Genomic DNA, 15,654 nt, shown 5'->3' with positions numbered 1-15,654 from the left:
GCAAAATTGGAGTCCATTTGAGGCTGGGATCCTTTAGTGTAAGCCTAGTCGGCCTCACTGTGTTTTTTCTGCTGTTATAGTATACTGAGTGGGTTTAGGCTGGGAACCTACTGGCCATTCAGCTCTTTATTAAACCAATCAGAAGACGCCTTGGCAAAGACACATCTTCACAGTGTACAAAAAGATTATTCCACAACAATGACTTACTGAAAAGTCTCACTGGACAACATACTGGCAACTAGACCACTGAAAAACAGCCCCCAACACACACACACACACACACACACACACACACACAACACACACACACAGTGAGAGAACATGGCTACATAAATAATTGTGTTATGGAGGGGTAGAGTGTCATGTAATCTGGAAACATGAGTTGGAAATAGGGAAGAGGTAGAGAAATGGTCTGGAAGCCACCAGGAGAAGAAGGCTGAAGGGCAGAGGTGGATCCCAGCTGCACTAGAGAGGGCTGCAGGGGAAGAGTATTCTCTGGGGAGCAGAGTTTCCAGTATGCCAGGAAAGCAAAACGACATTTACAGATAAGAGAATAGAAAGAACCTGCATGTGTGACCAAGTTTGACAATACTAAAGCATCAAAACACAATGTCCAAGTCATGCTGACAATTCCAAAGTTATCTGTAACTCACTGTACTTTCTGGTCCAAAATATACTTGGTGTCTAACCTGCGACCCAGTTGCCATTCTTATTTTCCAAGCAGACACAATAAACATAATATTCCCTAGAAATAGCTCTAAACACAGGCTTGTGGTGATGAAAGCCTGAGAAGCAGGGCAGTGGACAGTGACCCAGAATCGTCTCTAGGGTGGCCCTAGAGGAAGAGAGCAGGAGTGAGAAAACTCTCTAGGTACTGTTCTGGGGGTCAGTGTGGATGAGTACATCAATAAAAGAGTCAGGGCAAGGGAACAAGAAACCTGAAAAGCTTTATGCTTTTAATGAAGTAATCTGAGACTCTATGATGCCTACAGTTCAGTGTTTCAGAATGTCCAGTAACCAATGGGAAAAGAAGTCTCAAACTCAGAAGAAAAGTGAAGTGGAGAGATTTCTTAGGATGACCGAAGTCATTCCACAGATGTGGAAGCCGAAACGGGAGAGGGACCATCCTTGTTGGAAAGAATGCAGAGAGAAGGCTTCAGTGTGAGGCCCCAGAGCTGATGGGCAACAGCTCCCCTGTGGGTGGCCAGCTTCCTGCTAAACAGTGATCTTGCACTTGTACTTTAATACAAAACATACTTAATATCTCTATTTATATCTGATTCAAGGGTGAAATATGGTGGTATTTTATTTGTACTGAAATGTGATTTTAATTGTATGTTAATAAATAAAGTTCCCCGGGGGTCAGAGCTATTAGAGCCATAGCAAGAGCGTGGCGGTGGTGGCGCACGCCTTTAATCCCCACACTTGGTAGACAGAGCTAGGTAGATCTCTGTGTGTTCAAGGATACAGCCAGCATTAGAGACACACGCCTTTAATCTCAATCCCAACCATAGAAGACCTGGAAGTCTCTACAGACAGGCAGTAACAAGGCAGTCCTGTATTTGGGTTTACAACCAATGAGAAGGCAGAACAGAAAGACTATATAAAGACAAACACACAGGAAGTAGGTCTCTTTCGGAGAGGTCTCTCGGCTTAAGAGGCTAGCTGCAGGATAAGGCTCTTAGCTCTGATCTCTTGGCTTTCTTCTTTGCATTGGTTCTGTGTTTCTTATTTAATAAGACGGTTGGTTACATCTACAGTGAGACTTTGAGACTGGTGAGGTGGGAGTTCTGTGCTGAGCCACAAGGCAAAGGAAGAAATCTGTAATACCAATCCTATCTATAGTGTTGAATACAGTCTCCCCCAAATGCACATCCACCCAGAGCACCAAAGTGTGACCTTGTTTGAAAGTTGGTTCTTTGCAGATAAAATTAAGTTAAAAAAGAAATCCTTCTGGATTATAACATGCTGCGACCCACGCAGCTGGAGCACGAAGTCAGGCGAGGGACGCCGAAGTTAAACAGCACTCAAGACACCCAGTCTCAGTTCGTCAGGGAAGCAGCTCTCTTTATTCATACCAACATGGGCTTATATACCCCTCCAACAGCAGGCGTCAAGGAATGGTTACCCTGTATCCGTAGGCAAGCGGGACACTGCTTTCCAAACAGGAAAAACCACAGGGGAAGTGATCCCCAGCACCCTCCGGAACCTAACTGCACATTTTTCACACAAACAACTTAACTGGGACAGGACAAAAAAGGGCGTTTAAAATTAAGGCAGCAAACTTACTGCTGCCGACAATAACAGGCTGTAAATCAATGCCTGGTATCCTTATGGGAGGAGATAGCACAGGGACCCAGGAAGGTTTTATAGGAACAGAGGCAGAGATGGGAGGCAACTGTACACCAAGGAACAAAGCCATCAGCAACTATGAAAAACAGAGAGACACGACGTTTCTCTCTGAGGAACTCTGTTTTCTAGAATAAATGGCTAAATCTCTTTTAGACAATAGATTTTGGGTGTTCATTACAACATCCATAGGAAAATAATACACTGCTTATTTGAAATTTGGTATTTTCTCATAGATCTCCCAGCATTAAGCTTGTGTTTTTGAAATACTGTCTGAAGGGCCAATGTGGTGGTTCAGCAGGTGAAGACAGTCATTTGTCAAGCTTTATGTACAGCCCCATATTTTTGACACACTTTCCTCAGAGATGTGGGGGCCGGGGTCACTCCTCTTGCACAGGCATAGCCTTATGACTGCTCCAACCAACAGTTCTCGGCCATGATGCTAAGGCAGAGCAAAAAGGCAGTACAGTGGCTACCTTATTCAATAGAAGCCTCCTGTTTAGAGTCCTGAACTACTACAAAATCATCTGGCTATCCTGAGAATGCTCACTGTATTTAAAAAAAAAAAAAAAAAAAAAAAAAAAGCCCCATAAGGCACAAGTCCCAATCGGTGTACAATCCATGTTGAGGGATAAGACCCAAAACCTCAAAAATAGTGCAATCATCTCTATGACATCTTGACTGATTTCCTGACCTACAGAAGCCATGAATAAAACAAAATGGTTGTTTTGATGCTTGATTTTAGCCAACAGGCCAAGAAACAATAGAAATGGCAGCTTCAAAAGTAAAAATTTTGATGTAGCTAATTTGTTATACCAAAACAGTAAGTGTTGTAATCACTTAGTATCACTGTAAATGAACTCAACAATTTTCCAATCAACTCAGGAAATTCACCACACTAGAATAAAAGGTTTCCCAAATATGATGATCTTTCTTGTATATGGTGTCCTACTTGATGTTTCCTGTTACAGTGTAGGAGCAATGAAACTTAAGTCCAGACCCTTTGTTAATGCTGTCCGTCCACTCACTTCTTAGTTGTAAGAAAGAGTAACTATTTGTTTCTTCATTGCTGGGGGTGGAGCCCAGCTTTGCAGGTTAGGCCAGCCTTCCACCCCTGGCCTGAAAGAATCCACTTTAGTTGTCGAGCTAAAAGATACAGCTACTAGGCTTTGCCCTTTTAAGCTCTCATTTCAAATTCTATTGCATGAATGTGGTAATAAAATGTATGCTCACCCTTTCCATACCACTTATACCTATAAAGATTTTATTTCATGTCTGTTCTATAGTTCTACCAGGAAACATGTCAGCAGTATTGTTGACATTTAAAGGTCAATATCATCCAATCATTATTTGTATTTGTATTTTAAAGCTACAAGAGTTAACACCCAATAATGATCTTGCCCCCTTCACTGTCTTAAAATACAACATAGAGTATAGACAACCAAGTCCCATAAATACACAAAACTCTCTCTGAACTAAGCAAACTTTCTCTTTTTACCTTTCTGGGATGCAGGTTCACCACTTTGTGATTTACTTCTGAAAGAATGAAGTTAGAGAATCGCCACCCCTAGGAGGCAGGATTTTTTTTTTTTTAAACAGAGCTTCTGTAGTTTACAGACTTCAAGGTGGGCATATAGAAATATCCAGATGTGGGAATCATTTATTAATTTAGAATAATCCTTCTATACACTGTGTAAAGACTGTGACTGGTTTAATAAAGACGCTGACTGGCCAATAGCTGGACAGGATACGGTTAGGTGGGAAAACCAGACTAAGAATGCTGGGAAGAAAGAGGGCGGAGTCAGGAGTCACCAAGGAGACACAGAGAGAAAACAGGAGGTGCAAGATGAAAGAGAGGTAATGCCATGTAGCAGAATGTAGACTAATAGAAAGGGGTTGATTTAAGTTATAAGAGTTAGCTAGTAATAAGCCTGAGCTATCTGCTGAGCACTTATAATTAATATTGAGTCTCCATGACGGGCAGGAAAGAAAAGTCCACCTACAAATGGCGTTCCAGCATGGGGCCAGCCTCTACCTGCATGTGAACTTTTGTCCCTGCTCAAAACAAGAAAATAATACTTCTTTTTTAAAAATGGCCTATACTAGGTCTGAATACAACATACTGAATATAAAAAAGGAATTATTCGCCGGGTGGTGGCGGCGCACGCCTTTAATCCCAGCACTCGGGAGGCAGAGCCAGGAGGATCTCTGTGAGTTCGAGGCCAGCCTGGGCTACCAAGTGAGTTCCAGGAAAGGAGCAAAGCTATACAGAGAAACCTTGTCTCGAAACACCAAAAAAAAAAAAAAAAAAAAAAGCAATCATTCATTTTAATATACCATACCTCTGAACCCAAATTAAGTTATGGTCTGACTGTCCCAGGAATCAGGAGCAAGTTCCTAACTGTCCAGTTTCAACAGACATGAGAGTCAAGTTCTCCCTAGCTTAACCATTATGAAAAAGCAACCTAAAGTTAATTGACGCTAACCAATTAGGTTTTGCGTTTTTGTCTGCTTGTTTTTGTCAATTGCTATAATCCCACTCCTGCCTTACAAGAAAAGTAACTGTGAAATGACCAGTTGCTTTTTGTTGTTCCACTGGTCTCCAACCCTCTATTATTCATAAAACTAACTTATTCTGCCTCAGTCTATCAGAACACCCATTTTACAGATGAAGTGTTGCCCAATTCTGGAATTTCACACAAAAACATTATCTGAAAATTCTAATTTTGTCCTTTGACACCTTATGAAAGTGTTTTTTTTTCCCCCCTGCAATTTCAGTGTGTGGTGATTTAAAGGGAGAACAGAAATGCTGGCTCAGCCAGGTGTGGCGGCGCATGCCTTCAATCCCAAAAGGTAGGGGCAAGTGGATCTCTGGTTTGAGACAGAGAAACTGTCTCAAAAACAATGAGAGAGAGACAGAGACAGAGAGAGAGAGAGAGACAGAGACAGAGAGAGGAGGAAGAAAGAAATGCTGGCTCAATCATCAGGAAAGAAGCCAAAGATCTAACCTTGTGCCAAAAAAATAAAAACAAAGAAGCCCGGTAGGGAGGGGACACAGTACACAAAAGGAATTTAGGAAGGGGGAAAGACAAACGCGCGGGAGGAGGGGTGCACACTCAAACACTGCAGACTTAAAGATGCTTTAAGCCGGCCGGAGTAGGGGCATGAAGGCCATGGCTTGAATCCCATCCCTTAGACAATCTTATTTAGCTGTAAAATTAGACAAAGCCTTTTGGACTTTTTAACTATTCTTTAAAACTCCATCAGCTTCTCACATCCAGCCTTTCAAGGTGCAATACTTGGACAGGATAATCCAAATGGAAATCACATTTAAAATTACAGGCTAAGGTGTCTCATCCCAGCCTTCATATAGACTGCTTCCACAGGATCTCCAGCTCACAGAGGGAAGGCATAATAAACACAGCTCAAAGCCTCCAGATAAATCTATTTGGACCTATTTTGTAGTTGTTTCCTTTTAACAGGACCTCCCAGCTTGGAAGGTGACGAATTAAAGTTTTACTCAAAAAAAAAAAAAAAAAAAAAAAAAAAAAACCGGGTACATTTAAAATTGGAAGAAACTGTACCCAAAGATGTTCATTTAAGTGCTCTGAGCCACAGGCCCAACCACAGCCTGGACTGAGGATTCCGCTGTTGGCGTCACAGAAGGCTGGCGCTGCACGGAGCCAAGGCGGGGCTGTCCGCATCACCCTGGCCAGGACAGACAGCCGGCGAACCACTTAGGACCGCCCACAGAACGGGCAGCCGAGGGACCGGGCTGGGGCGGGCCTAGAGGACGACTTCCGGCTCGTGCACCGCTCTTCCGGTCCGCCCCGCCCCTCCTCCCCTACCCCGCCCGCCCGGCGGCCATCGGGCTTTCCCAGAAATGGAGAAGGGGCCTCTTCCGGGTCTGACGTCGCGACAGGGGCCCGCCCGGCGCATGCTCTCTGGCGGAAAGGCCCGCGGCTTGTCGTGGCCGAGGCTGGGGACACTGGCGCTGCTTGTCTGCCGCGCTGTGGTACCATGTGGTCAGCGAGCTGGGTGGAGGGGAGACAGCCTCCCCTGGTTCCCTCCCGCAGAGCGCGGCTCTCCGGGGTCTCGATCTCCTCTCCAGTGTCCTGTTGGGGTGGTGGTGACAGAGGTGTTACCACAGCCCCGTAAAACTTGGAACTGCCTAGTTAGTATCACTTTACCAAATTCACTTGCCCCAGAACATTTACTAGTTTTCCTATCAAGAAGATAGAGAGCATGTGATGTCATGGCCTTGGCATTTAAAAGGTTCCGGAAGTTTTTAATGGAGGGCAGACCAGTTTCCTCTTCCGTGAACTCACTCAGGCCCAAGGGATAGTCCATGTTGGACCGATCCTCCGAAGAGCCCGTACAACACAATAGGAAATCGCACTCTTCACCAATGTAACAGGCTGATGTCTAGGTATCTAGATTTTAAGTTTAAAGCTGAGCCGGACTGACTACCCACAGTAAAATTGACATTATAAACGACTCAATGCAGTGCCTATGATTGTTTCTCTAATTTCATTTTATTTTGTTGTTTGGTTGGTTGGGCTTTTGGTTTTTTGTTTGTCTTTTTTTTTCCCTCGAGACAGATTTTTTTCTGTGTTGCCCTGGCTGTCCTGGAACTCGCTCTGCAAACCAGGCTGGCCTCAAACTCACAGATCCATCCTGCCTCTGCATCCCAAGTGCTAGGATTAAAGCCAATACACCACTACTGCCCAACTGAAATTCTAGAAATTAGGTGTAGACCGTCCTTATATAATACAAAATAGTAATGCAGCCAGCACTTCGCTGATTCCTGGGGACCACTGAACTAGTAACTTTTGAAAATCCAATGATACACATGAAAACACTGTAAACTATAAAATCAATTCTGTACACACTCCACTGTACTCTGTTGTAAAGTAGCTGAAAAGCTTAGGAATGTAAATACCTCTAAATTGTTTATTGATTGGTGAAAAAAATCTTTTTTGGGATGGTTTGGAGGTGAGGCAGATGAGCAACGTCTGCTTCTGTGGTAAGTGTGTGGCACTATACAGAAATAACACAACCGTCACCAACCCAAAACTTGTTTCCAGTGAGGTCAATGCCACAATGTATGCAACTTAAGTCCAACTAAAATTCCTTCCAAAGTACGCTCCAAAAAGACCTTTCAGGAGGACTTTTTGTTACGAATTATTATTATTATTATTATTATTATTATTATTATTATTATTATTTTATTATGCGAGGGGGGACCCCCGAGGGTATACTGCACATGCAGGGAACCATGCTGGGCAAGGCGACCCACTCCATGCAGGCATGGTGGCCCCACATGGGGTGGACATTCGCAACTCAGAGGCTGCATCCTTGTGGAAATGGTTTATTATAATAGAGAGATAAAGAGGCAGAGAGACAGAAGGGGGGGAGAGGGAGGGAGGGGTCAAGGGGTGCACACCTCGTGGGAGTGAAGTGGAAGAGGAGAGAAATGGGCAGAGTTTTTCCTTAAAAAGAGACCTTTAGGTCAGGACACAGGGTGGTGCCAAGGGCCAACATTTTTCCTTTAGTTACAAAATGAGGTATTGTTCATTGCGATGTCACAGCCCTTCCGAAGCTGCATTGTTGTACAACCTTTGCTGTCACAGAAAGAAGGGCAGGGGGTGGGAATCAGGAAAAACAACATTTTAGAAACATCCTAAGTCACTGCCGGAGTCAGTGCCGGCCACTGAAGTCAAGAGAAAATGGTTCATTTTACAAAGTTTACACTGAATAACCAGAATGTTTTTTCTAAAATTAACCCTATTAACAGAATCTTTTTAAAAAGCTCTGCATTCTCATTACATAAAACATCCAACAGAGGAAAGATGAAAGCATCAGTCATGTCAACTCTGTAATAAATAATTTACATGTAACATGGACTGAATTATCAAGACCAAAGCCAAGTCAACCCCTTTTGCAGATGGACAGATCTCCAGGTCACCACATACTGACAGCAGTTAAGCATGTTTCTAACATAGATTGGTTGTTTAGAGGTATAATTTGTAAAGCAAGATAACCAAATTAAAGGAGCTTTCACAAATACTGGCTTTGGAAGTTTTTAGGAAAGATAGTCCTTGTAGGCTTCAAGGCAAGAGCATAGGTCTCCATCTGGGTAGAGAGGCTAGATTACCTTCCCAAAGCACCACCAGTCAGCCCAGGTTGGAAAGAACCTTCATCCAAGTCAGTGGTTCTCAACCTTCCTAACACTGTGACCCTTTAATACAGTTCCTCATGTTGTGGTGACCCCTGACAGTAAAATTCTTTGTTGCTGCTTCTTAACTGTAATTTTGCTACTATTATGAATCATAATGTAAATATCTAAGATGCAGGATATCTGAAATTCAACCCCTGTGAAAAGCTGGTTGGTTCATCACCAAAGGGGCCTTGACCCACAGGTTGAGAACCTTTGGTCTAAGTCCTCTCCTCCAGAAAAATAAATTGTAAATACAGTCCACAGAGAAACTGGAAGTGAGGCTTGGTCTGACCTTAGGAGGAACTATGTCTATTCATGGTGTGTGTGTGTGTGGGGGGGTACTTTTGTCACCCACCTGTGCAGACAGCCAAAATTCCTGCATAAGATGGGATTCAGCCTCTTACAAGGGCAGAAATGACTTCCGTAGTCCACAAGGGAAGCTGGGAAGTGTAGTCTTTCAGCAGGAAACTATCAGGATCCACATGGTTCCAGGAGAACAAAGTCCCACAAGCTGTAGTCCCCTGACCTCCACTCTCATGCCATGCCCCCCCACACACACACACACACAAATAATGCATGTAATTTAAAAAAGAATGTAAAGGTACCTTTTCAGTGGACAAATCTAGTGGATATCACCTTGACCAAAATGATCAAAGTTAATAAATGAACAAAACTGGAGAGCATTTGGACAACAGCTGCCCTCTAACAGAAACCATGTAGACAGGGTCGCCAGCTGAAAAAAATGTTTAACCTAAATCTAATCATAGGGAAATAATCAAATCCAAGTTGATAGTGCTGCAGATACATTAAAAATGGATTTTTTTTCATGGATTTATGAAAAATACCAAAATAACACAAAAACCTACAAGACTCTTCTAAAGTGACCCACAGGGAATTTGAAGATGTCATTATTTCTGGTTTTATGTTTAAACGGTCAAAATTATAATGTTCATTAGATTTCCAGAGCTATTGTTTCCAATAAGAAAACAAAGACGCCGGGCAGTGGTGGCGCATGCCTTTAATCCCAGCACTCGGGAGGCAGAGCCAGGCGAATCTCTGTGAGTTCGAGGCCAGCCTGGGCTACCAAGTGAGTTCCAGGAAAGGCGCAAAGCTACATAGAGAAACCCTGTCTCAAAAAAAACAAAAGAAAAAGAAAACAAAGAGCCTAATTCTTATCATTCTTTTTTTTTCTGATCATTTCTTTTTTTCAACTTTGTTTTTTGAAACAAGATTTCTCTGTGTAGCCTTGTCTGTCCTGGAACTCACTCCATAGGCTAGGCTGGCCTCGAACTCAGAAATCCACCTGCCTCTGCCTCCTGAGTGCTGGGATCCACCACCACCTGATTTCCTTTTTTCTTCAGGGAAATTCTGCTTGTGTTGAATGTGTCTTCAAAACAGGACACATAGGCTCCTGAGATGACTCAGTGGGTAAAGGTGCTTGCCACAAACACCTGACTTTCTGAGTTCCATCCCTGGAACCCACGTAAAGGCAGGAGAGAGAGCACAAGGTTGTATTCTGACCTCCACACACATGCCATGGCATGTCCATACACAACCACACACACACTAATAATAATAATTTATTATTGTTGTTAATAATAATAATAATTATTATTAAAAGAATTAGGAAACACTACTGACTGGGGTCAAAATCAAACAACCCAATCCCTAAAAGGAAAATGGCATTTTTTGAAACCTGCCAAGGCCTTTTGTTTGTTTTCCAGGTCCATTTCTAAGCCTCCTTACTACATGTGGTGGTCTGAATGAGAATGACCTTATAGGCTCATGTGTTTGAATACTTGGTTCCCTAATGGGAAGGATTAGGAAGTGCGCCTTTGTTGAAGGAGATGTGTCATTGCGGGGTCACTTTGAGATTTCAAAAGCCCTTACCATTTCCTGTTAGATCTCTCTGCCTTATGGCTGTGTCTCAAGATATGAGCTGTCAGCTACTACTCCGGTGCCATGCCTGTCTGCTTGCTGCCATGCTCCCCACCATGAGGGTCATGGACTCTAATACCAAAACTGTAAGCCCCAAATAAACACCATAATAAATTACCTTGGCCATGGTGTCTTATTGCAACAATAGAAAATTAACAGAGACGCTACTAATACCTAATTTTTGCTCCTTGAGACACAACCATCTGCTGGGTACTTATCAAAAGGTCTTTATAGCTGACGCAATGGCTTATGACTGTAATCCCAGCACTTAAGAGCTTGAAGCAGGAGATATAAATTTGAGGCCAGCATAACCCTGACCAAAACAAACAAACAATCAAAAATAGTTACAGTTGTTAGTGTGTATCTTTTGCACCTTAGAAACATCTCTCCAAGAAACCAGAAACATCCCCAAGAATGTTACCATCAAGGCCCTGTCTTAAACCCTGTGGTGGTGGAACACGTCCTTAATCTCAGCACTTGAGAGGCAGAGGTAGGTGGATTTCAGAGTTCGAGGCCAGTCTGGTCTACAGAGTGAGTTCCAGGATAACCAGGGCTACACAGAGAAACCAGTTTCCTAACTTTGATAAACACACACAGATAACCTACTCTTACTTATCCTAAGCAACCTTTCAACCCCCCCCCCTTTAGCTGTTTCTAATTGGATTTTGAAATGACGAGCTCTAGAGGTCACAGCTGAGGTATGTGTTATGAGTCTCCCACAGGCTTTGCTGCAGACAGACAGACAGACAGCACCTCTGGCATGTGGGTGGAGATGCCAATGGCTGCCAGATTACCTTCCAGGAGCTTAAAGGGTGCTTTTGTTGAAGTGATCTGACTCTTATTTGATCCTGAAGTTTCTGTTCTGTGCCCTTTTAATGTCAGAGAGGCCCAAATTCCACATCCATACCATGCTAACCATCTCTGAGCATGCGCTTTAAGTCTCTCTACTGGGTTATTCCATAAACAACCCTAAACTCTATTCTCTAGAAAGAGTTTTTGGGATTCTCCCCCTCCACGCTTGGCCTCTATAAATAACTCATTTGTCAAACTTGTTTCAGTGATTGTTGGGATAATGCACAACACCCTGGAGGACACTGCTCTAGTCACAGTCATATCCCTAGCTCCCCTTTCCCAACTGTAAAAGTTCTGTAATTATCAGAGGGAACCAGAATAGCAAAAGTGAACACCTCATCAATGTATGAGGAACTAAATGTTCCTAGCAGTGAGTTTCTGGTTCTGATGGGTTTGTTGGGGATACTGTTGCTTTAACTCTTTCACAGCTATACAATAAAGATCTATTCCTTAAGCCTTCACATTCTAGCCCCTACCTACCTCCACAGTGTAACACACTATGTTATGGCAAACCATAATACTTTTGTGTCAGTCTTTCTGTTAAAATGTTACAATTAAATGTTACAACTACAACAAAATGTCTGGATAACCTAGGGGTGGAAGACGGGGAGCTTCTACACTTAGAAACATAAATTAATTCACTGGTATCTGTTTCTATCCTGCTCTCTGCTCTTTGCTGGCTCCATCTTAAGCTGGTTTTTCTCCAGAGTCAATAGAACAGAACGAAGAAAGCTGCCTAGGAGTCGACAGAGGCGTCTAGTACTTCAAGGCTCTGGGTTCAAATTCCAGTAGCACACACTCAGTAGCTGAGCTCACCCTCTTTCTTCCCTGCAGTCCAGAATAAGAACTTTTCTCTTGGGCTGGAGAGATGGCTCAGAGGTTAAGAGCACCGACTGCTCTTCCAGAGGTCCTGAGTTCAATTCCCAGCAACCACATGGTGGCTCACAACCATCTGTCATGAGATCTGGCGCCCTCTTCTGTATACATAATAAATTAAAAAAAAAAAAAAAAAAAAAAAAAGAACTTTTCTCCTTTCCTCTCATGGTTCCAGAAAAAGTCCTGGGGCCGGCACACATTCTGAATCAGTCACTGTGGGGAGATGAAGGTCGAGGGGTATAGCCAGGAACTGGGGAAGATGTCAGCTTCTCCCAAACCACATTCACTAAAAATAGAGATATTGAGTGTCTCCAAGGGAAAACTGGAGAGGGAAGATGGGATTCTGGGGAGGCAACATGACAGATGTCCACTGTATTTCTCAACACACCCAGCAAACATTACCTCTTCAACTTTGCCTCTGTTCTTTCCCTAAAATGTTCCTCCATATTTATCCTTATGGCAAATGACTTAAAAAAGAAAACAGATCACACAGTTCCTTTCTAACATATTTATTTGCTTTTCACCACAATTACTTCATCTTTGAGCCATTTCTGTGTCTTGTACCAACTTCTATTAGACTACATTGGAAAATTTTCAAAACAATTAATCTACCTCTCTCTCCGTCCCAATCCCACCTTTATTTCCCCCTTCCTCCCCCGCCCCACAGAAACACACACACACACACACACACACACACACACACACACGAGTGGAATGGCTCACGGGTAGAATACTGGCTGACAGTTGTCCTTTGGCTAACACCAGCACACTATGGCACCATACACATACCCCCCAAAATGTTTGTTTATTTTTGGGGTAGAACGAAATTCATCAAGTTTGGTGGAAAGTGCCATTACCCTCAGGCATCTCATAGCCCTGGCAATTCTTTAAGTCATGTATTTTCACTGAAAAGAAAAAAAAATAATGAGCTGTGGCATGCAGACAGACAGACATCTGATTTCTTTTTAAGGCAGTACAGGAACTGAAAATAAACTTTAGAAACTTATATGGTATAAACTGAAGTTACCAGAAGAGAAGAAAGCCACACCTGTGTTAAAGACTCTAAAAGATTAAATGATGGACTAGAATTTTGTGATTTTGGAGAGTAAGAAGGTTGTGGATCCAGAGCCAAATTATCTTGAGCTATACTTAGCCCACTTAATAGTCATTCCTTGCTCAACAATCTGACCTAATATCTTTAAGATTTATTTTATGTTTGTGAATGCTTGACTGCATGGATGTATGTGCACCACATGCGTACTTGGTGCCTGCAGAGATCAAAAGTGTGTGGGATCCCCTACAACTAGAGTCACAGGCAGTGCTGGGATATGTAGTGGGTGCTGGGAACTGAACCTGGGTCCTCTCCAGGAGCAGCCAGTGCTCCCAGCCACTGAGCCACTGTGCTGGCCAGTTTTACTTGACACAAGCTGTCGTTATCTGAGGAGAGGGAACCTGGAACGAGAGAATGCCCCCATAAAATCTGTCTGCAGGTAAACCTATAGGGCGTTGTCTTAGTTAGTGACTGATGTAGGTGGGCCCATATCATTGTGGGTGGTGCCACCCATGGTCTCGAGGTCCTGGGTCCTATGAGAAAGCAGGCTGGGGAAGGCACAGCTGGAAGGGCCAAGACACTGGAATGCCCAGCTGGCTGGAAGGGAGCAATGTGTGGTGAAAGAATCAGAGAATCGGAGCAGTTTGTGTGCCACGGAGAGAGCTGACATGATGGTGGTGAGGAACAGCCTGCTGCCACCAGAGGCCACAGTGGTGTCTGGGCTCTGCTGCAGATGAGGGCCATGTCTGGGTCCATGGTCTGTTGTAGAATATTAAGATGTGTTACATTCGTTTATGCTGTGGAATATTTAATGATGCAAAGATGTGTTGCATTCTTTTATGTTGCATTTGCTTAACTCTGTGAAGCTGTGTTACTTTGCCTGTATAAAATACTTGATGGTCTAATAAAGAGCTGAATGGCCAAATAGCGAGGCAGGAGAAAGGACAGGTGGGGCTGGCAGGCAGGGAGAATAAACAGAAGGAGAAATCTGGAAGGAGAAAGAGCAAGAGAACAAGGAGAGGAGGCTTCCAGGGGCCAGCCACCCAGCCACATAAGCAGCCATGGAGTAAGTGTATAAGTAAGATATACAGAAGTAAGAAAAGGAAAAAGCCCAGAGGCAAAAGGTAGATGGAATAATTTAAAGTTAAGAAAAGCTGGCAAGAAACAAGCCAAGCTAAGGCTGAGCATTTATAATTAAAAATAAGCCTCTGTGTGTGATTTATGCAGGAGCTGAGTGGCGGCCCCCCAAGAACAAAAGACCATCAAAGAACCGAAAGAGTAAAAGAAAACAACCAACAACAATGGTCCTACTGCAGCTAGGGTCTATGTTGATGTCAGTGGCCTGTGGGCTCTGCAGATGTCCACGGTCTGTACTGCAGCCTGAAACCAAGTTGATGTTCAAGGACCACGCTGAACTGGCTCCATCCCTAACTGGCCAACCACAGTGGTGCCAGTGGTGATGTGGGCATGGGAAAGCTGGTCCCCACTCCCTTGCTGGGGTGTCACAGGAGAGCGGGTGGGCTGACCAACTCAGCTACCACCCAGGCCCAGATCTAGGACGTTTGAGTTGGCCCATCCCAATACCTATCCACCTGTGAGCTGCTGGAGTGTGTAAAGGGGCCAGTCCTGCAGGACCTCCACGACTCGGGTAACAGCAGGATATCCAAGAGACTCTAGGAGGGTCCAGTACTGGTGTAGCAGAAGCCAGAAACTATACTAATGACTCATTGCAGTGAACATTAGCAAGTAAAGCTGTTTGGGCAAAAGGGTATATAGTATGTGACACACCACAGCCTCCCGTGTCACTACGATGAATGCATATTGACTTTTTGTTTTTTGGTTTTTCGAGACAGGGTTTCTCTGTGTAGCTTTGCGCCTTTCCTGGAACTCACTTGGTAGTCCAGGCTGGCCTCGAACTCACAGAGATCCGCCTGGCTCTGCCTTCCGAGTACTGGGATTAAGGGCGTGCGCCACCACCGCCTGGCTGAATATGTGATATATTTTTATTTTATAGATTTACATAAGTGATTTTTATTCTTTTTTATTTTCTTTTGTGGGGGAGGTTACAAGGTTGGAGGGCAGATATGGAAAGACTGGGAAATTAATGGGATTGGGGTGCATGATGTGAAATTCCCAAAGATTCAATAAAAAATTATATTAATTAAAAAGAAAGCAGGCTGAGCAAGTCATGAGGAGCAAGCCAGTAAGCAGAACTTCTCCACGGTCTCTGCATCAGCTCCTGCCTCCAGCTTCCTGCCCTGCTTGAGTTCCTGTTCTTGCTGCTTTTAATGATGAACTCTTAAAAGGAAGTATGAGTAAAAAAAAAACAAAAACCCTTTCTTCCTCGAGTTGCTTTTGGTCACGGTGT

This window comes from Peromyscus eremicus, chromosome 6, assembly GCF_949786415.1.
Source record: "Peromyscus eremicus chromosome 6, PerEre_H2_v1, whole genome shotgun sequence".
In the NCBI taxonomy this organism is placed as follows: Eukaryota; Metazoa; Chordata; class Mammalia; order Rodentia; family Cricetidae; genus Peromyscus; species Peromyscus eremicus.
Note: the sequence above shows the minus strand (reverse complement) of the source record.